Source organism: Crotalus tigris, unplaced genomic scaffold, assembly GCF_016545835.1.
Source record: "Crotalus tigris isolate CLP2741 ecotype Arizona unplaced genomic scaffold, ASM1654583v1 scf7180000024291.2576520, whole genome shotgun sequence".
Lineage (NCBI taxonomy): Eukaryota > Metazoa > Chordata > Lepidosauria > Squamata > Viperidae > Crotalus > Crotalus tigris.
In genome coordinates this window covers 105,458-130,623 of record NW_024100464.1, presented here as the reverse complement: position 1 = coordinate 130,623, position 25,166 = coordinate 105,458, and the positions used below count along the sequence as shown (strand labels likewise).

At 41.8% G+C, this 25,166-nt stretch overlaps 1 protein-coding gene across 3 annotated transcripts in view; it reads left to right on the top strand.

Annotated features, from left to right (window-relative positions):
* The first annotated feature begins 10,473 nt into the window (after window positions 1–10,473).
* The window catches only part of SUSD6 (sushi domain containing 6), a 58,441-nt gene continuing 43,748 nt past the window's right edge, over window positions 10,474–25,166 (top strand). Inside the window, exon 1 of one of the 3 annotated variants that reach the window (XM_039324028.1) lies at window positions 10,474–10,882. The gene's annotated coding sequence lies outside the window, so the exon portion shown is untranslated. Of the gene's footprint in view, window positions 10,883–10,980; window positions 11,211–11,321; window positions 11,479–25,166 lie in introns of those variants that run through there. The other 2 variants (XM_039324030.1, XM_039324031.1) reach the window with 2 other exon arrangements.

Genomic DNA, 25,166 nt, shown 5'->3' with positions numbered 1-25,166 from the left:
TTGTTTCATTTTCATTGTGCCAACACAATGTTTAGCTATTTTAGAGGTGACAGATAATTTCATCTCTGAGAGGAGATTCAGATAATAATTATTCTTTCTGGGCAAAGCCTGAACATGCAAATATCTAAGATTAAGGCTTGTAGCTATGGAAGACAGGCCCCTTTCCAGAGCCTTATCTAATTATCTCTTCTTAAAACCATGGTACCTGACTCCAGGAAGTCTCCCATGCTTTTTATAGCAGCATCACTATTATTTAAATCATATCATCAATAAAGCTATAATCTCCAAATCACCATTATTCTCCATTGGTTAGACATCACCTCAAGTAGTGGACATCATACTTTAAAAAAAAAAATCAGATAAATTCAAATGCGTATAGAAATGTTCAAAGAATATTACCAAAGGATAGCAATTATTATTTTTGATAAAATCCCTTCCCTTGCTGCCTTTGTGAGGGACAAAGAGCATCAGATCCAGGATTCCCCATGTTCAGTTGTTAGAGAAGAGGACTCTGTGGAAGATAGCAGCATGCATCTTTTCAAATGGTAAATACCCTTGCATTCTCCACTCACTGGCAGTTGACAAAATGTAGTGGGATGTAAGTTAGGATCTAAATGGATTTTTCATGGATTCAGCAAGGCTCAAACAGCAATAGGTATGAGTTTGGAAGAACTCCAATAGTTTAAGCATGAATTAAGGCAAAATGAAGGAGAATGTGATGAAAAGTGGCACCTGAAGGACTGTGTATGGGGGATTTGTTTATTGAATGCAACCAATCTCACTATGAAGAGTCTGTTTGGGATCTTAGAAGAGTACAGCACAGAGAGAAGTCCAAAATCATCGACTGCACATTCCAAACTGGATGGGAGGAAGGGGTTCAGGATAACCAGATCCTAGGACCTAGGTTATATCTATTAGGTTAAGAGGTTATGACAAGATTTTGTCTATTAAGTGTAAACCAATAAACAATTGTGCAGAAGAAGATACAAATAGGGAGGCTCTGTTGCCATACTTATCTTGCCCTGTGCTGGTCAGGTATGGAGATTATGACTACTTCCCCAAGTCATACTACCCAAAATGAACCAGGAAATTGTTCATAGGTAAGCTATTTTCTTTCTCTTTTTTTTTGCAATCCTAGGCATTCTGTAGCGAAACTACTATCTGCTTTTATTGGTCTACTAAAACCACTTTTCACCTTCACAGTAGCAATATTCTGAACTTCTTATCTCTGTATCTCCTCGCAGCATCTGTAGATTTTGCTTAGGTAAATTTTACTGGATTACTTTGGTTCTAGGATAAACTAGAAAAACTATGCTTCTGATCAACAGCTGAGCTCTATGGAAAGCTACATTTTCACCTGGAAAAAAAACCCAAAGCCTTTTTTGCTTCTTGAATATTTTCAGTATAAAGAACACTTCATACAGTCTTAAGAAAAATAATGTAAAATATGCTTCAGACAATAATAGTGATTTATTACAGTACATTGCAATCATAATGTGTAGTTAAAATTGTTTTTCATAGTTATGGAGTGATAAAAATGAAAAAAAGCAGTACTGCATTATAATATGAGCAACATTTTTTTTCTTCACTCCCATAGTGAAGAATGACATAGTATTGATGGCTAATTTGGAGAAGGCAGCTTCTATCTGAAGGTTAGTTGAACTGTATGGAAATTCATGTCTCATCTAAAGAACTAGGAGTTAGTCTCTTCCTCATGAATACATTTACATTTATTTCTTGTTTTGCACTGACACACTAACATATAAAGATTTATGGAGATCTTTGGCTTCCATAGGTGATACATTAACTGGGCACCCTTCATGAGTCAAGATAAAATCAAACAGTTCTTTGATCACCTATTCTCATCTATGAAGACCATTGAGATATTTGGGCAGAATCCTCCCTTTAAAAGCTCTTCAGTGCTTATTCCTTATCTGTTGGGTTATGCATGGTGGCAGCTGATAGCTGTAATAAGGGAAGAATTCTGCTAACCTTACTTTTGACCTCTTCATATTACAGTTGCATTTGCTGGATTTTCACTTACCACACAATTATTAACAGTATAGAATAAAGTGTGACGATAATTTTTCTGCTATAAAAAGAAAGCTTAATGTTGCTTTTTCCCTACACCCACCAACTGGTAGTCAAATTAACTTTCTCCCTGCAGGGATTAAATGTGTTTTTCTTACCTTCCTGTCCATAATTATGTACTGAATTGCTTTACAAATGTTTAAAGGAGTCTCTTATGTGCTAGGATAAAAACAACTAGGATGTTGATAAAATGGAAGTTCTGTGGATTCTGCATGGGCAAGAAAAGAGGCAGGGAGTAATAAGAGCATTTGTCACTTTCAAAACCATTGCACAGATGTGCTTCACAACTTTGTTGTTGTTGTTGTTGTTATTGTTGTTGTTGTTGAAGTCTAAGGATCTTTGCCTTCATTTAGTCTCCAAGCTGTATCTGAGACTGTCTTTTATGATGCCCTTATCTGCCCTGGTGTTTAAAAAATATTTCTTCTTTTATCCAGAGTTATTGGTGTAGATACAATCTGACATGCCTTTACTAGCCATTCTCTTGGCAGTGCAGACAGATATGAAAGGAAGAGGGATTAGCCCAGCAGCTTATTGACTACTTTACTTTAGTTGGGAAGCCACCCTCCCCACTGGCTCCTGTTCTTCAAGACCATCATGCAGTGGGGAGAGTATGGGTCCATCAAACTGGCCATCTTCTTGCACCCATAGACCTGGCTATGAAGAGAGATAACCCCAAATAACAGCTATCCAGTGGTGCAATAGAAACTGGCTATACAGTGAACTAGTAAATTGCTATTCTGGGCAGCTAGGATCAGGTTAAAATGTTTTAAATAAGAAAATAAGCAAACCCTAAATAAAATCTAAATAAAAACGATAGTCATCTGTACATAAATTGTATATAAGCACATAGTTTAGGTGAGGGGATCGTAGCTTGAGCAGGGGGTTGGAACAGAAGACCTCCAAGGTCCCTTCTAATTCTGACTGATTGATTGGGAAGGCCCTAATACATAGATTCTCTGAAAATCCCTGAGTTATTCTCCAAAAGCTGATTTGGACAGAACCATTCGGCCTGCTCCCAACGTAATGAGTCTTTACCCACACCCATTTCTATCAGGATTATCAATGTAAAAGCAGATAATTGTAAAGTGAAAATCATGCATGTTTTTTAATAACTAAACAAACACAGCTTAGTTTACCACATGACAAACCACAGGACTCAAAGTTATGCTCTCTCCCAATCCATTCTTGACAAAAATTAAGAACATGTAAAGATTAGTGACATCTTTTAATATACAATTGTACTGTATAAAGTATAACTGGGTTCTCAAAACAACAGTTGCTGCAATACCCAAATAAATATACTATATTATGACTTCATCAATGAACTAAAAGTCTATGGAGATTCTCAATCATCCAGGTCATAGTTATCCAAAAGATGCTTTTTCATGATGTAAGTGGAATTTCTTGTTTTCCTTTGATGATGTTTTGCTTCTCATCCAAGAAGTTTCTTCAGCTCTGACTGGATGGTGGGGAATGGAACTAGTTCACGTTTTGCTAAAAATGGGGGCATGATTAAATATGACCCTACATACTTGTAGATAAGGTGATTATACACACCAAGAATTGGGTTCAGCTTATCCACAGATGGATTTATACATCTGTATATACAATAGATGAGAGAGAAAGAACAACAATCAGGAACAACAGTATCTATAAGAGCTTTTCTTTATAAATTCAGGGCCTGAAGCCTGTGACCCCCATACTCCCTAATGACGGCACTTGTCAAAAGGTGGAAAGCAGCAGTTGGCAAAAAGTATAATTACAGAGACTATTTTGTTATCAATCTTCCAAGTCTAAAGACACATGTATAAGATTTGCTCAAAATTTGATTCACCACGATCTTGGTGAGAAAAGCTGAGTTTGAAGGATTCCAGTGCTTGAGCATGTATTCTAAACTTAGTTTTCCCACCTCTACCAAATGGTACTATTTTCAAAAGCAACAGTCCTTCCCCAGCTGAGAAGAGCACCCTTCCCCCACTTACTAGCTGGAAATTATAGGAGTTGGCATCCATCTGGAAAACATTGATTTGGTTGACAAAATTAAGAGGATAGGAACTAGGTCTTGGAAGATATTGTCTATTAGAATATACAAGCTCCCATAGGCTGGAAGGATCTCTTTTTCACAGGATTTCCTTGGATCTCTTCAGCTCTGTGAAACATTTCACCAGTATTTTCTCTTGCAAAGAGCTCCGGGCAATGCAAGAGTGCCATGTACATATGCACATCCTTTGGTTTCTGTTGGCTTAGGAAACAGGATTAAGAGTTATTTGTGTTCTGAAACTTAGTCTTTCCCTAAAGTATCCACTCTTGTATGTAGACGACTTCTTTTGCTCTCCCTCTCCCACTGGATCAACCTGGGAACGATGTTTGCTGCAGAAAGAAGATAAAAAGGATCAAAATCCTATGTGGCTCTTTTGTTGTATTTAAACTGTTACTTTCCTGTCCTGATGCATATTGTCTAGCTGATAATACAGCTGTTTCCTGCCTCTGTACAGAATCTGTTTATATAGGGACCATTTTCAATAGGTAACACTTAGGCATATTTAGAATGAAGTCACATCCTTGTGTTAAATGCATCAAGTTTCTTCCATTATTCTATTTATTGATCATCTCCATTCTGCCTTCTGCTAAGTTTGGACATGTAAGACAAAATGTGTCATTTTGTGTATCATGTATATTTATAGAGCATTCAAGAAAAGCAAGCTAACTTAGTTTTCCCTTTAGTTTTAACAAACTGAATTTCAGCAAGTTTCCCCACAATGGTGCTTACTTGCTGGAAGCAGTCTGTAGAAGATCAGTTATTTTGATGTTAAAGATGCAAACTCTGCTAGGAAAATGGTAGCAATTCCAGATTCATAACACTCCATGTGCCCATCTGCCCTGCAGCTGTCAATTGAGCTACAAATTTGTTTGCAGGTGCTGTTTGTGGAACCCAGAAAGCAGCGGGTGTATAAAAGATTGCCAAATACATATGAAGTGCAATTTATTATAATCAAGAGCCTAGAAAACCACCTGCCAGTATTAAAAGTAGGAAAAATCCTCTTTCTTGTAACAGATTTGCCCTTATTTAGACCCAGTGTTCTGAAATTGTAGATATTCAACAACAAAATTGCTAGAGTATATCTTCCTAACTCAAACTGGTGCCTGCGGGCCAGTTTCATCATACCAAAGCCGCGCCCACCCTATTGCCGGCAATGCAAAGAGTCTCTATATGTCATGTTTGACACCTGTATCCTAATTAGAACTACATTTTCTGGACCAGCTAAGGAGATTGGGAGTGGATTCTTCTCTTTTGTTCCAGCTGGGGTTGGTGGGTGGGGAGAGACAAGCTCAGGGTCCTTTCTTTGTGGGGCTTCTACCCTCTCCTTGCTTCAAACATCTATATCACGGGTGTCAAACTCGTCACGTAACGTGATGTGTCATGACGTATCATAACTTTTTTTGCATTGCCAGAGCTGGGGTGGGTGCGGCCTCTGTATGATGCAACCGGCCTGCAGGCTGGCAGTTTGACCCCCCTGATCTATATGAAGTCGCTGGGGGAGATCACCCATCGACAGGAACAGGATATTATCAGTATGTTGATGATACCTAATTACATATTTCTATCTATGCCATTGCAATTCTCTCCCAGTGCCTGGAGGCTCTTGAGGTGTGGATGCGGAAGAACACTGGGTAATTGTTCCCTTGTCCTATGCTAAATCCAACTTCTTGTTAGGCCACCTAGTCTTTTGAGCCAATGCTTCATTATAATTCTTCTATTACTGCTGGAATGAAGAATGCCCATTATATATGCATTATGTGTATATTTACCGTTATAAAAAAAAGTAAATTAGAGAATTAAACAAAATACAGATTGAAACACAAAAAAACCTTTTATGTTCTCAATTGCAGTCAGAAGATGAATACAAAAGTGCATTCTACATAACACTCTATGGCTCTGTTGAGAAAGGTGATAGAGCTTTGCATATAAAATGTCCAAATAATATTTTTAATTACATCCAATAGGAATGTATTAGGGATGGCCACTGCCAATTCTTGGATTAGATAAGATAGATAAGGGATATGTGCCATTTCTTTCTCTCCAAGGCCTTGCTTGGCTTTGGAATAGCATGCTATGGGCTGTATCTCAAACAATAAGTGGAGTCACAAGACAAAGAGGAAGGTTGAATGAGGACAAAAATATTTTATTTCATTTATTTTAATTTACAGAGATTAAATATTAATTTCAATCATTTTCCGTGTATTTTGTATTTTTCCTTCTCCCACATTATTACTAATTTGAGATAGTCTGGGGAATGAAAGAAAAGCTTCTGTAGACACTTACTCCTGCATCCCTGATAAGGATTGAAATATCAACAAACACTATACAAGTAGTCCTCAACTTACAGCCATTCATTTAGTGACTGTTCAAAAGTACAACAGCACTGAAAAAAGTGACTTATGACCATATTGCACACTTCCAACGTTTGCAGCATCCCCATGGTCACATGATCAAAATCTGGATGCTTGGCAACTTGCCTGTATTTATGACAGTTGCAGTGTCCTATGTTCATGTGATCACTTTTTGTGACTTTCTGACAAGCAAAGTCAATGGGGAAGCCAGATTCACTTAATAACTGTGTTACTGCGACAATTCACTTAACAACTGTAACAAGAAAGGTCATAAAATGGGGCAAAATTCATTTAACCATTGTCTTGCTTAACAATGGAAATTTTGGGTTCAATTGTGGTTGTAAGTCGAGGACTACCTGATTAATACAGCAAGTTCTCAACATAATTTGCTCTGGGTACCAATTTTCTTAAGAGTGTTTAGTGTCTCTTTCCCCAAGATCAGAAGTATCAATTTATATACCTAAGCAATTCTTAAGGAGATATGATTGCAAACAGTCACTGAATTGGCTGGATCATTATTTTTTTTTTTGCTCCTGAATAAATATACATGTCTCACAGTCCCGTCTATTTCGCTTACTCTTTGGTCAAAGGAATGGAGTATTGAAAGGAAGCTGTAGCTACCACAGTTCTGTATTAATATATAATCCCCCTTTTAGAAACGTTTTTTGACCTTGAAAGTTATAATTGGCTTGTAATGCCACACGTCTCATTTGTACTGTTCTAACAATACTTCCCCATTTCTTCAGAACTGTGTTTTGTGCTGGATTTCTGGCTCATAATAACTATAATTGAGGAAAGAGAGAAAAACCAAGCATCAAAAATGTTGAAAAACAAATCTGCCATATTATCATTCAGATGTGGCTTTCTTAATGAATGCCCTTGTTTTCTTGGTAGGACACTCCCTTAATTTAAGCAATTAAAGTCATTTAAAGATACTATCTTAAGCAAATATACATAGGTAAGAAATATTTGCATCTTTTCACCACACTGCTAAAAATAAACGTGTTTGGTGGCTGTGGTTGCAGAAAGAACTTGATTACCAACCGATTCTTTCATACAGTAGGTTTTCACTCAATTTTTGACAAAACAAAAATTGTATAATAAAGCAGAGATCCCCAACCTTTTGGGCACCAGGAAGTGCATGGTTTTGTGTGCTGCCTGCATCCCACGGATGGGGCTTCGCTTGTTTGTGCGGACCGGTTGCTGGCATGCCGTGGCCCGGTACCGGTCCACAGACCAGGGATTGGGGACCCTTGTAATAAAGGATACAGTATGGTCATAGCTTCTCTCAATGATGGTTAGTTTAGTTTTCAATTTTTTTAAAATGACCTACAAAAACAAAACTTTATCAGAATATCTGGTAGTTCTGCATTCTAATTTCTAGCACATCTTATAATGCAATTGTCCTTTTTTGAGGAGGCTGAAATCACACCTAATATTTGCATGATTTACTATTTTGTAATCATCACATGCCGAAAGGCTCTGCTCACTGATATTTTGAAGTTTCAGATTTATTCAGGATCTGCAAGCTGAAAAACTTAAGAAGGGGAAGGAATGAGATGAAAGTTGAGATAGGACATCACAACAATTGGTAAAATTCCCATATATGTTGGTGGAACATTCTGTCAATTGAGAGAAGCAACAACAGGGTGCAACTGGGGGCAGAACATGATAGGCCCATGGAGGAACACATTTCAGGCAGTATTTTATATCTCTCTAATCAAAGATCATGCTCTTATGGTAGCATAACTAGAGTCCACGTGACACCAGAAATTGTCTTCCCATTGAGGTCAATGAAAGGAAGCTCATCCTAACTCAAAGAACATAGACACATTTTATGATGACAGAATATAGGACAGGATACAGTGGGGAGCAGAGTCTATCTCTTCAGGAAAAATGCAGGGTAGCCAAAGCAATCAGGCTTGTGGCCAGTATCAGGCAATAGAAGAGTCTTATTGTGATCCTGTGAGCTAGATAGGATAGCATGGCTGGCTATACTAACAAACCAGAAAATGACCTAGGACAGTGGTGGCGAACCTATGGCACACGTGCCAGAGGTGGCACTCAGAGACCTCTCTGTGGGCATGTGCATCACCACTGCTGCCAGCAGCTTGCACAGGTCAGGTGAGAAAGGGGAACAGGCTCCATGCTTGGGCCAAGGGCAAGATCTGTGAGGGGGAGGAGATGACCAGCAGCAACCTGCTCTCCAACCGCAAGCAAAAACAGATGGGACAGGTAAGCGCATCCAGCGGTTTTCATCACATGCCTCCTGCCTCCCTTACTCCGCCTGCTGCTGGAGGGCTGGCCCGATATTGGAAGCGGGCTGCAGAGCCCCAGAGTGTGCTGGTCAACGGGCCAGCAGGCTGTGGCTGCTGATGGACACTGTCGGCCCCTATGCACTCGCTGGCCTCTGTGTGCGGGGGCCAATGGTGTCAGGAAGCAGCCGCCCTGGCCCCTGCCTTGCCTTGCCCTGCGGCAATGGCACCCCCGCCCTCCCCCATGCCTCCCCCTACAGGACGAGCCTCCTGCCCACCACCCCATTCGCCAGACACCCTTTAGATCTCCCCCAACCCTGCCTGGCCCCCACAGGCATCCCCCTCACGAACAGTGGGCCATGCTCCCCGCCTCCCCTGAGGGCACCACAATGTTGATATGATCCTAGCACTTTGCAATACATAAGTGGGTTCTGGGTTGCAGTTTGGGCACTTGGTCTCTACAGATTTCGCCATCACTGGCCTAGAACGTAGGTCATCACCAAAACATTTTTTTTTTCCAATTTAGAGAAGAATTTGGAAAATGTTTCATGACCATCTTCATTGTCTGGAAAAGTGAATAGTAAACAAAACAGGTAATTATTTCTATTGATTTTAAAGAATAGGCTTCCCTCCTCTTCTCATCCATCTGGCTGTTTCTTGGCAGATAAAGACAAGAGGAGGGCTTATGGGCCTCTATTGAGGCAGGAAGGCGGGCAATATGAGGAAATGTGCATATCATCTTGCAATGCAACAACTTACATACCATATATATTTGCATCTCTATCATGACATCATTACACACCACCTGGTTTTCCTAATTACTTGCATTGGATGCCACTGGGAGGGGCTCTAACACTATTTTGATCAGGCAAAATCTGAAACAGGCTGTACTTCTGCCAATCTGAAATAGAAATGGAACTTCTTGCAATGGTTTTGTTCCAGGTTTGGAGCAAAACACGAATTTCTGTTTTATACTCACTTCTATTTGAAAACAATTCAACGTGAGATAGGCTGAATGACAAATAAGTAGATTTCTGGCAGATGAAAGACTAACAAACTAAAGTGCCCCAATCCAATTTTACTGCTCTAGAAAGTCCTGTACCCCAAAGAAAGTTGTCTATCTCGCAAAAGGGATTTTTCCTCGAGGAATGGAAGTGATAGCAAAAAACAGGGCTCGGATTAAAAGGATAGGAGAAACCCTCAGGAAGACTTCGAAATAAAGTTTCGACTGTCAAGAGTTTGTTCTTACGTACCACGCTTTTTTGCACTGAAAAGCGCCTCTTCTGAGTCGATGCAGACCCACGTTGAGGGCATCTTCAAGTTTTGCTTAAGTTGAACAAGAAGAGGGAGGGGGAATGTTTTGTGAGAACATTCCAAAGTAAAAGGAATGCAAAACGGGGCATATCGCACCGAGTAGAAATCGCCGCTTTGTTTGGTTTATCTCGACACCGCCGTCCTCGATACTCGTGAAGGAAACCTGCGGTCTCCCCCGCCTACCTCGGCCGCGGGGAGGGGGGGGCGCGAGAAGGGGCAGCGTGCAGCAACGCTGGCAGTCCACGTGCAGCTAGGCGCGGCTGCTTAGCCGGCGAGGTCCCGCCTCCTCCCCTTTCCAGCTCCTCTCACTCCGGCCTTGGCTCGCCATTCAACCGGCCCTTTAAACCCGCGCGCTTAAGGGCCGCCTCCTTCCCCCCCCCCTCGGCAGGCCCGGCGCGTGAGGCCCGCTCGCGCTTACAGAGTGGGTGGAGCCAGCTCGGAGCGGCTGTTGCTTCTGGCAGCGGCGAAGCCGGAGAAGCAAAGTTGAAGGGAGTAGGAGGGCGAAGCGGGCGGCGGCGACAGCAGCAGCGCAGACGACCGGCGTAGGAAGCGGCGCCTTCTCGCGCGCGGGGCTTCGGAAGAACACGGGACGTTCCCTGCCCGGCCTCTTCCCGTTGCGCGCGGGACTCTGCTCGCCGTGAATGTGGTTTGCAGCGGCCGCGAGCCCTGCGGCAGGAGGAGACGGCTCCGTTCCCCTCCCCCGCCGTTCCCAGCGCCAGGCAACCAAGGGCACGCAGGCCTTGCAATAACCCGAGCTCCCGGTTCCGTGGAGCGGAATTGGGGAAGTAGCTGCCCAGTTCTGAACCAGCCCGAATTGCCCGGGCCGCTGGGTGAGTAGCTTGGTGGCGACCAGCTTAGAAGGAGGAGTGTCTCGGCGGCGGGGGTGGAAGGGTCTGAAAGCGCCTCCCTCTCTCCCCCCCCCCTTCGGTTCCTGGCTCTTTGTTACCCAAACGGGTAAAGACAGTGCGGAAGACGGCTGTTCGGGCGCCTCCGCCAGCAGGGCTCGGTCAGAGTTGCTCGGCTATTGCCTTGCCAGGCGCTCGCACCTGCTTTCCAGAGCCTGGGAAGGGCGAGACTGCTGGAGGCTTCCCCCTTTCAGCGGATGCAACGGAGGATGGCTTGCAAAGGTCAAGGGTGGATTTGAGAGTCGAGGTGAAGGTCAGCATCTGTGAATCTCTGCGTGCTTTGGCGGGAGGGGGAGGGAGGGGTTGGCCGCCGTGGAAACGGGCCGCAGTTCCCTTTCCCTTTTCTTAAAGGGAGGCCGAGGTGGTGGACATCCCCTTGCCTGGGAAACTTGAAAACTTGTCTGGACGAAGCTCCAGTGTGGAAAAGCCAGATTTGGAGCACTTCCTGGAGGACGGTCTACGTCAGACATGGATTCTGAAACAGAGATGAATTAACGCTCTTGTAGCTTCTTCTGGGCTATGTAAGGCTAAAGCGAAACCTTAGGCTGGCTGACTTAACAAAACAAGTATTATATGAAATATACTCGTAGAGGGTGGAGTGGGAAATGGAATGCTTTTCGGTTTCTTTGTGTCTCAATCTGCAGCTTGCTAAGGAGATACTTTAGTAAATGTGGGCTTTCTGAAAGAAAGCTGGGCTTTCTGTGGCTTCATTTGTTATTTTTAAAAGAGACAATTTCTGGATAAAATCGTTGTTTTACTAGGCTGCAAAAATATTTGGGCTTTTAAAAATGAAATTCTAAATGTAATTCATATACAGTTTTAGTTTTGTAATAAGCCGGGAAAGGTAAAAGAAGGTGTAAGTGGAAAAAAGTAAGTCTGTTATTGGGTTAAAAACCTAGGAAGAAATCAGTTTCCATAACAGCTTTTTCTGAGAAGCTTTCTGTAAGAGTTGCCGATTGTATCAGATAGTTGGTTACTGGAATAGAAACAGTAGATATGATACTGATGTCAACCTGTAGAGATAGAATTTACTCTAATTTGCTTAAATTGCAATTCTGAGTCAAGATGCAGTGGGACTTTATGTACTGCTTATTCAGACTTCACATTGAAAAGCCCATTTTTAATATTTTCAAAACACGTAAGTGAAAACCTGATGCTATCAAATGGTGATATCTCTTGAATACTTTTGAACATTTAATTGTAAACTATTATACTTTTTGTTCTAAACAGTACTATTATCATTTATAGTGTTATATTGATCATTAATCTTACAGTATTACTCTACATCTCATTGCTTTAATTTATTCCTTGTAGTTATTTGACTTTAATACATGGGAAAGAAGTAAGATTAAGGCCTAGAATTTGATGTTTATTTCCCAACGGTCTTATAATAGTTGTAGTATGTTGATGGTTTCTTTCATAGTGGTTTACATTCTCACTTGATTTTTTAAAAATATATTTCTATATTGTGTTCTATCAAGTCACTTCTAAAAATAGTTTTGGTATTTGTAGGTAAATGTATATGGTATTGCTATAGTATAAATTTAATATATAAAAATATGGATATATTCGTGCTAATTTTTATATTGAATTTGCAATATCTTGTTAAAGTTTCTACATGATTTAGATATTTAACCAAATCAGTTTATGTCAAAGACTAAATGATTGCCTGGGATTTTCTGTATTTGCATGTCTCTGAGGATTTACTTGATTTGAAAGATTAGCTAGCATGTGTGCATCATGTCCTGTTAGCAAGAACATTCAGTTACTTCTTACCTCTTCAGTACAGAAATTAGTGATGAATTTGAAGTTTAAAAAAGGCAATAAATGAATTTGGAACTTGGTCTGTGATTCTTTCAAAATGGTTATTCAATATAGGTTTAGTGCAAATGGGTTTTAAACGTGATTACTGCAGATTTAGGGCATCTAAATTTTAAACTTGATTGTTGAGCAGAGACGGCAAAATGTCTGGATACTGATTTATATTGTATGTTCATAACTAATAGTTATGAAGAACTTATACTGTCAGTTTACCTATTGGTCTTTGCCACATTCTTAATGGTGAAGATGGAAACAAACTGGGGATCTTTCCTCTTATTATGCTCCATGTGCAGCACAACTATATCTCACTGTCAATTCCAGAGTTGAGAGAAAAGTTTTAACTGATCATATGGAATTTAGGAGTGGGAGATCTTCTGCAGAAAGGTTCTTTAATAGGCTTTAAATTTCCTTTTTTTTTGGAAATGTTTATTTGGAGCTTTCTGAATAACATATAATATTGCATCAAGTTGTTTCCTTGTGCTTCTTTATCTTCTGGTAAATCTGCAAATTGTGTAATAAGGCTATGCTTGGCAGGATCCTTTCTATCATTTTAGTTCAAAAATTTAAATTCTTTTAGAGACTGAAGTTTTATAGCACCATTATAAGTTTACAGCATTCCATCATGAAGGGATTTCTCACTAGAGTTCACTGGAGGAATTGAGCAGTGATATTATCTCAATCTATTTCATCTTTCTCTGACTATCCTGTTTGACTCTCATACTAAAGTGTCCCACAGTTTCTTGGGACTGATCCTCAGAAGTAATTGAAGGGGAAATCAACAAAAATTGCCTTTCCCCTCTTCTGTGATGGTTACTTGGATTGGATACTCCAACCCTGTATTTTTAACTAAAGAGGGTCTACTTTTAAAAAAAAAAAAATACAGGTTTTCAGTCTGTACAGTTTAATTATACATGGACAAGATTATTAATGCTGACTTGAGGGTAGTAGCCACATTTTGCTGCTTTAATTTGAAGCAGTGTAGTAATGATACTTTATGTCTACTAATTAAATATACTTGGCTGCACCAGAACTAGAGCAAGAAATAAATGAAAATATGTGTTAAGGCCCAATGAAATATTCAACTAAGCTTCTGAAAAGTTAAAATTCTAATGTTTTTATTAGTTGCCTATTCCTGGTGGATGTATGAGATACATGTTTAATAAAATAGCAATAAGTCATAATATCTGTCTTTGTTTTGTTCTGGCAAAAGCAATTGTTTTTTTCACTTCCTGAACCTTGAAACTCATAAATGGTGAAGTATGTGGAGGGTGTGAATGATTTGAGTCAGGTAATATAGACTAATCAAACATTGTTTAGAGTCTGTTTTCCTTCTGGACTTCCTTTTCCAACTTGAACAAAGGGTAGCTCTCAGATTTCATATTCAGGTGTTAATCTTTGGAACTAATTCCTTGTTATTTTATTCACTACAGTAAACTGGAGCAAAGTATCATAGTTGCTGAGTTATTAGTTCTGTCTTTTAAAAAAGCATAAAAACTGTAATTTAACTATGGGGTATGAGTTATGATTTTTTGATTTAAAAAAACAAGCATAAAGAATTGTAGGCTACTAGTCTTAAGTTAAATGGTTGTGGAGAAAATTGGTATATCAGTTTTGATGGTTTGGACAAAGTCAGATTGGTTTTTAGCTTTGAGTGAATAATAGTTTATATTTATAAGGCAGTACAGAGTTAAGAATTGAAAAGGCAAAAAAAGGGATTTAGGGCACATGTGTTTGACATATGTAGGAATACTTTAAACACATGTTTTTTTCCTTGGGACTGGACATAATTTTTTAAAGTAACAGTTGATGTTGTATTGTAGTTAAATTGCTGAATTATAACTTGGAAGACCCAGGTTCAAGTTCACCCTCTCAGTGAAGCCTTTCCAATAAGGTGGTTGTTGTATGGGCAAAATTGAGGGAAATTTCCGTGTAGTCTCCCTTTGTGAAAGAGATGAGCAGTTTCAAAATTAGATAAATAAAATAAATCTGTCTGTGGAAAAAACAATATATATTTAACAAAATGAATAAAATAGCTTGAACTGCATTTGTATTGTGAGTATAAGCTGGGTCCATGCATTTTAAAAAGGACTTCTTTTAAAATATTTGAAATGACCATGTATTTATCTCTATTTATTAGTATTCTTATTGAGATATTGCTAATATAGAAACAGAATATATGAGACTTCCTTATTGTAATGGAAATCTTGACAGTGCCTCCAATGCACAAAGTGCATCTTTCAAGGTTATCATACTGACTAATATGTTCCTGAGGTTAAAGGCAAAACTATATAGCTCTTCCTGTTTTTTAACATTTCTGTTAAACATTTTAACATTTCAAAAACAGTTTTGACGGTCAGGCACTTAATACATTGAAAATAATTTAGAGTATTCATATTTGTTCTTTTGCTTCTGCTACCCATACATGTTAGATTTGAAATAATTGCGATGAGTTTTTATTGTGTTTTGATTCAGGCTTCCTTGAACACATAATGTATTATAATTGGATAGCGATCTCAAAGACTTTTTACAAAATATTCTTTTGTCAATATTTTTGGAGTTTGGAAAAAATTCCATTTGCCCAACTGTTAAGTAATAGCTTTAATATACTTTAAGTTTTTTGCATCTTTGGTTACTGCTTTTATGTTGAAAAAAGTACAGGGCATTTGAAAATAAACTCTTTGTATACTAATAAGGGAAGGACAGACATTTAAAATAGGTTGTACAAAAAAACCCAGTCATTGCTGCTTCTATAGCTGACTTAGTGTTTAGGAATAATTACTATTCATTACAATTAAATCTGTTGTGTTTGATTTTTTTTTTAAAAAAATAGATTTGATAAAGTTGCCATATGATTGTGCATCATTAGCTAATGTTAATTCTCTCTGGTTCTGTTCTTTTGTGTATAAGGGGAAAAGAGGCATTATTTGCTATTAGGAGTTTTTATTGCCATGAAAAATTTATGCTTTAAACATACATTATATATATCTAATATTGAGTCTAATTTTTACAAAATCACATAGACAAGCATAAGTACAGCTTTTAATGGCACAATGTTGTTTTGTAGGACAGAGAATGAATGAAAACAGGAAACAGTTATGAGTATTTGTTCCATATTCTCAATTTCGCAAACAGGATACTTCTACTGGATTAAAATAGCTCAATGTTGATGGTTACCTCCTTTCATTTAATGTTTTCCTGATACACAAAAACATTGGAAGCACTTTAATATGTTATAAACTGTACTTCTTCATGTGCTTATTTTCTTTCATATTGTATATTCCATGAATGCCATGGGAAGTACGATTAGTATGAGAAAATATGCATCCTGTACCATATGATTGCTATTTACAAGCTTTTGCTGGTTTTGCCATTGAATTTGCTTGTTAGAAGTTGGAAGTAAAGATTGCAAATGGCAATCATGTGACCATGGGACACTGCAACCATCCCAGTTGTGAGATTCTTGTCTCTCATGGTTGATCAAGGTTGCTAGGAAAGGAATGTATGGTTGGAGCCATATGGTGGTAAACGCTTCTCTGAGAGAGGAGGCAGTCCCTCTTACTCTGAAAGAGATGGTGGTGTGCCCTCTTCTCAAGATTCTCCTTGGATAATGTTCATAAAGTCTCCAACCTTCTCATTTTAGAGAAGGTTGAGAAGGTGGTTGGGCTTCAGCTTCAGAGGGCCCAAAAGGAAAAGAACGGGCCCAACTCCAGAAGTACTAGCTCTATCTTTATTGTAAGATTATATTAACAGAATATTGCAAGTCTGAAAGTATGTCCCCCACCCCCTTGGCAGTTCAAGAAATTAAGAAGGGTCCCTTTTGAAATGTTTCCCACGCCCCCATTCCTTATGTGGGCTCATCTGCCTCTTATCTGACCATTTTCTAATCTGTAGCTTTTCTTCCTACCTCTCAGGGTCATTCCTTCATACCATTACAAATACTATTAACTGTGGTATTGTTTTAGATTGCCTATAACAGTGGTTCTCAACCTTTCTAATGCCGTGACCCCATAATACAGTTCCCCAGGTTGTGGTGACCCCCAAGTGGGTGTGGCCACCAATAAGAGGGAGTAGGACAGCTAGGGAAAAGGGAAAAAATGGCGGACAGCGTGGTTTGGCAACCCCCGTGAAATGGTCGTTCGACCCCAAATGGGGTCCCGACCCACAGGTTGAGAACCACTGGCTTATAAGCTTTGGGAGTAGAGGGCATACTTTTGCAATGGTTCCTCTCTTACTTAAGTGTATAATTCCAGCCAGGTGTTAGTGAAGAAAGAGCTTTACTCCATGGAAGTTCCAATAAGGAGTCATACAGGGCTCTTCGTTTTCCCCCATGCTGTTTACTAACTTCATGAAATCAGAAGAGAGAAATTTATTTGCTTAAGAGCAAGCCATTGTAAATATATTGTTAATATTTGATGCTTTACTGTTATGCACTAAACTGAAGATGCTGAACCAGCATCTAGAAGGTTTGGGCATCTGGATAAGGCAAAATACATTCAGGTCCTATCAAGACAGAACAGTTGTAGTAACTATCAATAACATGAATCCTAGTATTATTCTGGATGGAGATGCATTCCCCTGAAGAAGATGACTTAAAAATTTGTTTGCACTTTCATTTTATCCTCAAATAGCAGTTGGAAACCATGGCAGTGTGACTTTCATTGGTTAGTGCTTCAGTAATAATGAAATTGAGCCACAATGTTCTGACCTCAGGAACTCAAAAACTGATCAACATCCAATTAGCTAGCATGTCGTATATGAGGCTGTCTTTGGAGATTACTTGGAAGCTACAGCTGATACATCAATTTCAAAGGGCTGGTGATTATCTTAAAACTGTATATAGCTCTATATCAGAATTTTATCAGGCAACATATTCCCAAGATTGAATTTGCCCACCTGATGCAATCACTGAAAGAGGGCCTTTTGACAATCATTTGCTTTATGAGATATGGACTAGATCAGGGGTTCCCAACCAGGGGTGCGAGACAATATTCCAGGGGGTGCAAAAACTTGGGTTTTCAAAATTATAGTGTATGTGCATAATTCGTTGCCGTTATTTTGAACTTTTGTAAAGGGTGCGAGAATAAATCAGAAGTGTTCTAAGGGTGCAGGGTATAGAAAATATTGGGAGCCGCTGGACTAGATAACAGGCATTCTCTGTGGCAGCCCTCCCCTCATGCAGTGGTATGTGGGAATTACCTTGGTAAACGGGAAAGAGCCAAAGCCAGGACAACATTCGGATAAGAGACAGCTGAGCTCCTACCAGGAATGTGGGCCTAACAATCAGAAAGAACCTCCCTAGTTTCTTGGGCTATAAACGTGACAGAGAGAAAAGTACTTTCAGATTTGCAAGAATTCTTTTAATATATCCTTATAAGAAAGGAGACTTAGTTCATCTGGCTGTGCTTATAAAATGGCAGGGGTTGGACTAAGTGACCTCCAAGTCCCTTCCAGCCCTATGATTCTATGAAAACTCTTCCTGGAGAGGCACATGCAGTCCTACTTATTACTGTTCTATAAGCAATCCAAGACTGTATTTTTTTCCAGCAAGAAGCCCTATATTGTCCAGCATGATGAGTATAGAATCCACTGGATAGGTAATTTCAGCCTTCCTGCTCAGAAAAGACTAGGTTAGAACTTTGGCCACGCCTCCCTCTGGGTGTGTCTTCCCAGTTTTGACTTAGTCTCATGCTCAGCAAGGCACAAAAATTTTGGCTCCTCAACTAGGCTAAGTTAAGATTGTCACACTGCCATGGTTTCTAACTGCTATTTGAGGATAAAATGAAAGTGCAAACAAATTTTTAAGTCATCTTCTTCAGGGGAATGCATCTCCATCCAGAATAATACTAGGATTCATGTTATTGATAGTTACTACAACTGTTCTGTCTTGATAGGATCTGAATGTATTTTGCCTTATCCAGATGCCCAAACCTTATAGATGCTGGTTCAGCATCTTCAGTTTAGTGCATAACAGTAAGGTATACACAAACAGATTTCCTGTCCACGGGTTTTCCGTACTACAGTGGAGAAACAGTGGTCATCCCTGGCCACTCTGCCTTCTCCTAATAGTACAGAGAAGAAACTATTCAATGTGTCTTCTTCATTTGCTTCCCTCTTGGAGGTACCTTCAGTTGATACTCCTCTGACTTCTTGTTTTCCACATCTGCTATTCCAGGGGATATGGCTGAAGCCCTGAAAGTAGAGCAAAAGAAGTTTGAGCTCTCTCTCCGCCGAGCGCACCAGGCTTCGGCATGGGCAATAAAGGCCGCGACTTCATCCTCTTTCTTCGTCAGGGCATCGATCATGTGGCTTCGCGAACTTCAGCCACTGGTTCCACCGGATCAGGTTCGAACACATCAGACACTAGGGAAATTAGTACGTGGCAGACGCTTCTCTTCATTCGACCAGGTACTCTGCCAGATCCATTGCAGCTACGGTTGCCTCTCGTAGGCTACTATGGCTGAAACAGTGGAGAACGGATTTGAAGTCAAAGTGGCGCTTGTCCACGTCCAAATAAAGCAGTACCCAGTTGTTCAGGCCATTCCTTGAACCGCACATTATTGAGGGCAAGGATAAACGTAAGATTCTGGCACACCCCTCCAAACGGTCTGATAGGCGGCCCCAACAGGAGTTCCGTAGGCAGACCTTCTGTCCCAGTGGTTCCTGGGAGTGGAGACAGCCCTTTCGGGCAGGGCAGTCCTGGGATTGGTCAAGAGGCTCACGATCCTTCCCCCCAGACAGGATCGCCCGCAGGACCACCAGAACATGGGAGCCAAGGGCCAATTTCAATCTAAACGCCCCTTCCGGGGATCAAACGGTCGCCTGTATAGGCGGTCCAAGAGACGCCAAGGAGGACTCTCCCATCGGGGGTCATCTGGCGCTGTTCAGCGACATTTGGGAGGCACCACCACAGACTCTTGGGTCAGGGAAACCGTCAAGTACGGTCTCACCCTAGAGTTCTAATCTCCTCCAGACCGCTTCATTCAGTGTCCGGTGTCAAGAAACGCAACCAAAGTAAAATTGGTAGCCACGGCCATCTCCCATCTGTTAGAAATCAAGGCCATAGAACCTGTACCATGGGATCAGGAAGGAAAGGGGTTTTACTCCATTCTGTTTGTGGTCCCCAAAGCCTCAGGAGGATGGAGGGCGATACTGGACTTAAAGGGTCTGAATTACTTCTTAACCTACAGGAGGTTCAAGATGCAGACCCTAAAGTCCGTTCTTGCCAGTATCAGGAAAGGGGATTTCCTCTCATCCATAGATCTAACAGAGGCATACTTACACATCCCGATACTCACAGAACACCGCAGGTTCCTCCGGTTTTGTTACGCACACCGGCATTACCAATACAGAGCTCTTCCCTTTGGTCTATCTTCAGCTCCATGGGTTTTCACAAAAATCTTGGCAGTCTTGGCAGCTCACCTCAGGCTGAGGCCGGTGCGTATGCAGTGCTATCTAGACGACATTCTAGTTCAGTCCAGTTCCTTCCAGTCGGCCCAGTCAGACCTGGAAGTCATGATACATACTCTTCAGGCTCATGGGTTCTCAGTGAACTTCAAGAAGAGCCACATGATCCCCACAAAGCGCCTCCTACATCTTGGGGCGGTCATAGATTCGGACCTTTGCAAGGTCTATCTTTCACAGGAACGTCGGGTCAGCATCTGCAAGCTAGTACATCAAGTTCGGAGGGACAAAGCAGTGCCCCTGGTACAGCTGTCTCAACTCTTGGGAAAGATGGTTTCTTGCATGGGGATTGTTCCGTGGGCCAGGCTTCACTCAAGAAGCCTTCAATGGTTCCTCCTTCCATTTCAGAAACAGAACCTCAGTTTCTCCAACAGAAGGGTCAGGGTTCCCCACCACACTTTGTTATCCCTTCTATGGTGGGCGTCACCCGCAGTGACCAAGGGGACCATCTTCAAGGAGCCCCTCAGGCTCACCTTGACCACAGACGCCAGTCTGTTCGGTTGGGGTGCCCATCTTCAAACTCATCTGGCCCAGGGACAGTGGTCCCGGGCAGACCTAACTCACAATATAAATTGGCTCGAACTCAGGGCCATACACTTGGCACTCCAACAGTTTTCCTCCTTAGTGACGGGACAGCATGTCCTGATTTTGATGGACAACGTGGCTGCCGAGGCTCACATCAATAAGCAGGGAGGGACCCGGTCATGGTCGCTCATGCAGGAGGCCTTGGATCTAGGACTATGGGCAGAGTCCAACCTGGGGTCCATCAGAGTGGAACACATTTTGGGGGAGGCAAATCGACAAGCAGACTCCCTGAGCAGGATCACAGTGGACCACTCGGAGTGGCAGCTGGACCCAGCACTGTTCAGGGACATCTCGATAAGGTTCGGTCATCCACTTCTGGATTTCTTTGCCTCCCTGTCGAACACTCAACTTCCTAGGCCCTTCTCCATGGGGAGCGGAGGGAACGGTCGCCCACCGCTGCCAGTGACTGGGGGGTCTACTTTATGCCTTTCCTCCCCTTCCGTTGTTACAGGCAACCATCCGCAAGCTGATTCAGGAAAGAATGGAGGTAATCTTGATTGTTCCACATTGGCCAAGGTGTCCATGGTTTGCCGACCTTGTGGATCTATCGCTCTCGCCACCGTGGAGGATTCCCCCGGACTGAGTGGCTCTCAGCCAAGGGAACCTTCAACATCCAGATCCACAGTGGCTCCAGTTGGCCGCCTGGCACTTGAGCAGGAAAGTTTAGCTAGGCAATCCTATTCATCCGAAGTGATCTTGATGATTCAAGCCTTCAGGTGCCCCTTGACTAATAGGATCTATGATGCCACATGGAGAAACCTCTGCATGTGGTGCACTAAACAAAATCTCAGACCGCTCGTGGTTACAATTCCAAATATTTTGGACTATCTGATGGAAGGTATGAACAAGGGTTTATTACCCAGTACCATCCGCAGGCAGGTCACGGCTCTGTCAACGGTCCTTACCTGTGACAACTTGCTTCCTTTGTCGCAACATCCAGCAATTAGTGCCTTCCTAAAAGGGGCAGTTAACACTAGACCGCCCGTGGTACATCGCTATCCATCTTGGGACCTACCTAAGGTGTTGCAGGCTCCGTTTGAACCTCTCAGTTCTTGTTCTCTTCATTTTCTGTCTTTGAAAGTGGCATTCCTAGTAGCCATAACATTGGCTAGAAGGATATCGGAATTGGCCACGCTTTCAGTAAGGAGTGATTTGTGTACATTCTTAGAGGACAGGGTAGTCCTCAGATTGGACCCTTCTTTCATTCCGAAGGTTAATACCTTATTTCACAGGTCCCAAGACTTAGTTCTTCCAAATTTCTGTCCGAATCCTTCACACAGTCTAGAACGACATTGGCATAAATTGGACATACGCAGGGCTCTGTGTCACTAAGTCAAGCGAACCTTGGCCTTTCGCAAGTCGCAGGCCTTGTTCGTGTCCTTTCAACCCTCCGCCATGGGTCAGAAGATTTCATCTTCGACCATAGATAGGTGGATAAGGGCATGCATTGCTCAGGCCTATCTTTCTCACTTTCTTCCAGTTCCTGCACACATTACAGCTCACTCGACGCGCAGTGGAGCTGTGTCTGCTGCTTGGTCCACACAGGCTTCGGTCGAGGAGATTTGTAGGGCAGCGACGTGGTCCTCCCCTTCAGCATTTGTCAGGCATTATAGGATAGATAGGTTTGCAGTGGCGGACGCCGCGTTTGGTAGGCAGGTCCTACAACAGGTTGTTTCTTCTCAGGGGACACATGCCTAGACTTTTCCACCTGTAGGGACATGAGCGACTTTGGTATGTCCCATCCGGTGGATTCTACACTCATCATGCTGGAGAAGGGGCGTTGTCTTACTTGAACGCCTTTTCTCAGCATGATGATGTAGAATCCACACCCTCCCGTTAGGGCAGTCTAGGCAGGTGTCACGATGATTGGAGCCATTGCACTGGACTTCATCAGGGATGCTTCGCCTCATCAAAACTGGGAAGACACACCCAGAGGGAGGCATGGCCAAAGTTCTGACCTAGTCTCATCTGAGCAGGAAGGCTGAAATTACCCATCCAGTGGATTCTACATCATCATGCTGAGAAAAGGCGTTCAGGTAAGACAATGCCCCTTACCTTTTGGGGTTTTATGATTATGAATTTTTATTTTGGGCTGAGCATTTCCACTCTGTGCTGAACAGCCCATCCACCATCAATAATGAGGCGATTGACAGGATACCCCAGGTAGATATGAACTATAGCCTGGATGCCCTACCATCAGAGGCTGAAACCTCACAGGCCATCAATCAATGTTCCAGTGGTAAGGCGGCAGGATCTGATGCAATCCCAGCGGAAGTCTATAAGGCTGGTGGTGATGTGCTTGTTGAAAAACTTACGCAGTTGTTTCGATCTTTCTGGAAACAAGGTTCCATTCCTCAGGAACTGAAAGATGCGTCCATTGTGCACCTCTACAAGAGGAAAGGAAATCGACAAGTCTGCAATAATTATAGAGGAATATCACTTCTCTCTGTTGCAGGCAAGATCTTTGCACGAGTGTTGCTAAATCGCCTGATTGACCATCTGGAACAGGGTATACTACCTGAGACACAGTGTGGTTTCCGCAAAGAGCGTGGCACAGTAGACATGATATTTGCAACTCGACAGCTCCAGGAGATATGTCAGGAGCAGAATCGTGAACTATATACCACCTTCGTGGATCTCACTAAGGCTTTTGACACAGTTAGTCGGGAAGGACTATGGCGCATTATGTCGAAGTTTGGGTGCTCTGACAGGTTTATTCTGATGGTATGACAGTTCCATGATGGCATGGCGGCTCATGTTCTGAGTAACGGTGGAGCCTCAGAGGCCTTCCCTGTTACTAATGGCGTTAAGCAAGGCTGCGTGCTGGCACCAACCCTGTTCAGCATGATGTTCTCAGCCATGCTGTCAGACGTCTTTCAGAACAGCTCAGTGGGAGTTAATTTGAGGTACAGAACCGATGAGAAACTGTTCAACCTGCGAAGACTTCAGGCTGTCACCAAGGTAAAGGAGACTGTGCTACGAGATCTCCTCTTTGCTGATGACTGTGCCCTTAATGCAGGATCGGAGCAGGAAATGCAAGCCAGCATGGACAAATTCGCAGCCGCTTGTGACAACTTTGGCCTCTTCATCAACATGAAGAAAACTGAAGTGATGTACCAGCCAGCTCCAAAAGCCCAATATCAAGAGCCTACCATCACAGTAAAGGGACAAAAACTGCAAGCAGTGGACCAATTTACATATCTTGGTAGTACCCTCTCCCATGCAGTGACAATTGACATCAAGGCAAGTTCTGCATTTGGCAGATTGCGGACTAACGTGTGGGACCGCCGTGGAATAAGTCTTGCTACCAAGCTTAAAGTTTACCAGGCAGCAGTGCTAACTACCCTATTGTATGCTAGTGAGACCTGGACAGTGTACAGGAGGCATGTTAGGCAACTGAACTACTTCCACATGACTTGCCTTCGTAGAATTCTGAGGATCCGGTGGCAGGATAAGATACCAGACACAGATGTCCTCTCCAGAGCAGGTCTATCATCAGTTTACACTCTGTTGATGAAAGCCCAGCTGCGCTGGGTGGGCCATGTTGTAAGGATGCCAGATCATCGCATCCCTAAACAGCTCTTCTATGGTGAGCTGTCTCAAGGAAAGCGATCACACGGGGGACAAAATAAGCGATACAAAGAAACGTTAAAAGCTTCTCTTAAGTCCCTGGATATTAACACCATCTCTTGGGAACTTCTGGTGCATGATCGACCGACATGGCGCACCTTGGTATACCAGGGTTGCCAGACATATGAACACAGAAGGACAATCTTGGCACAAGAAAAGCGAGCACTCCGCAACGCCAGAGTTGCAAATGCTGAATTAACAGTGTCTACATTTCTTTGTTCAGTATGTGGCAGAACATTCCGTGCTAACATCAGTCTTATTAGCCACCTACGGACACATCGTTGATGGCCCATAACCCACAAGATGTCAAGGTCTTCATCGAAATCGATGGACGAACAACAAACAATTTTTATTTTGTATATTACTGAACTGTATACCTCTGGGATTGGTTGCATTGTAAATTGACAAATAATTCCATTTCTTTTATATCTTAACAATTTATTAGGTTTTTCCAATTTTAAATTTTTGTATTGCCTAGAAAGTCATTATTGCTTCTGTCCTTGCAGTTTAATTTGACAGATTGCAATGTTGTTACATCAACACGTCTTAATATTTCAGAGTGTAATATATGTGCTTTTAAAGTAAATTAAATCCTAAATTGTAAATTCATTTAACTTTGCAATTTGCCCAAGAATATCTAGTGAGTTTTGTGGCTTACTGGGAATTTTAAACGTCACTTTTTTTCTACATCAGGCATTATACTTTTTTCTCA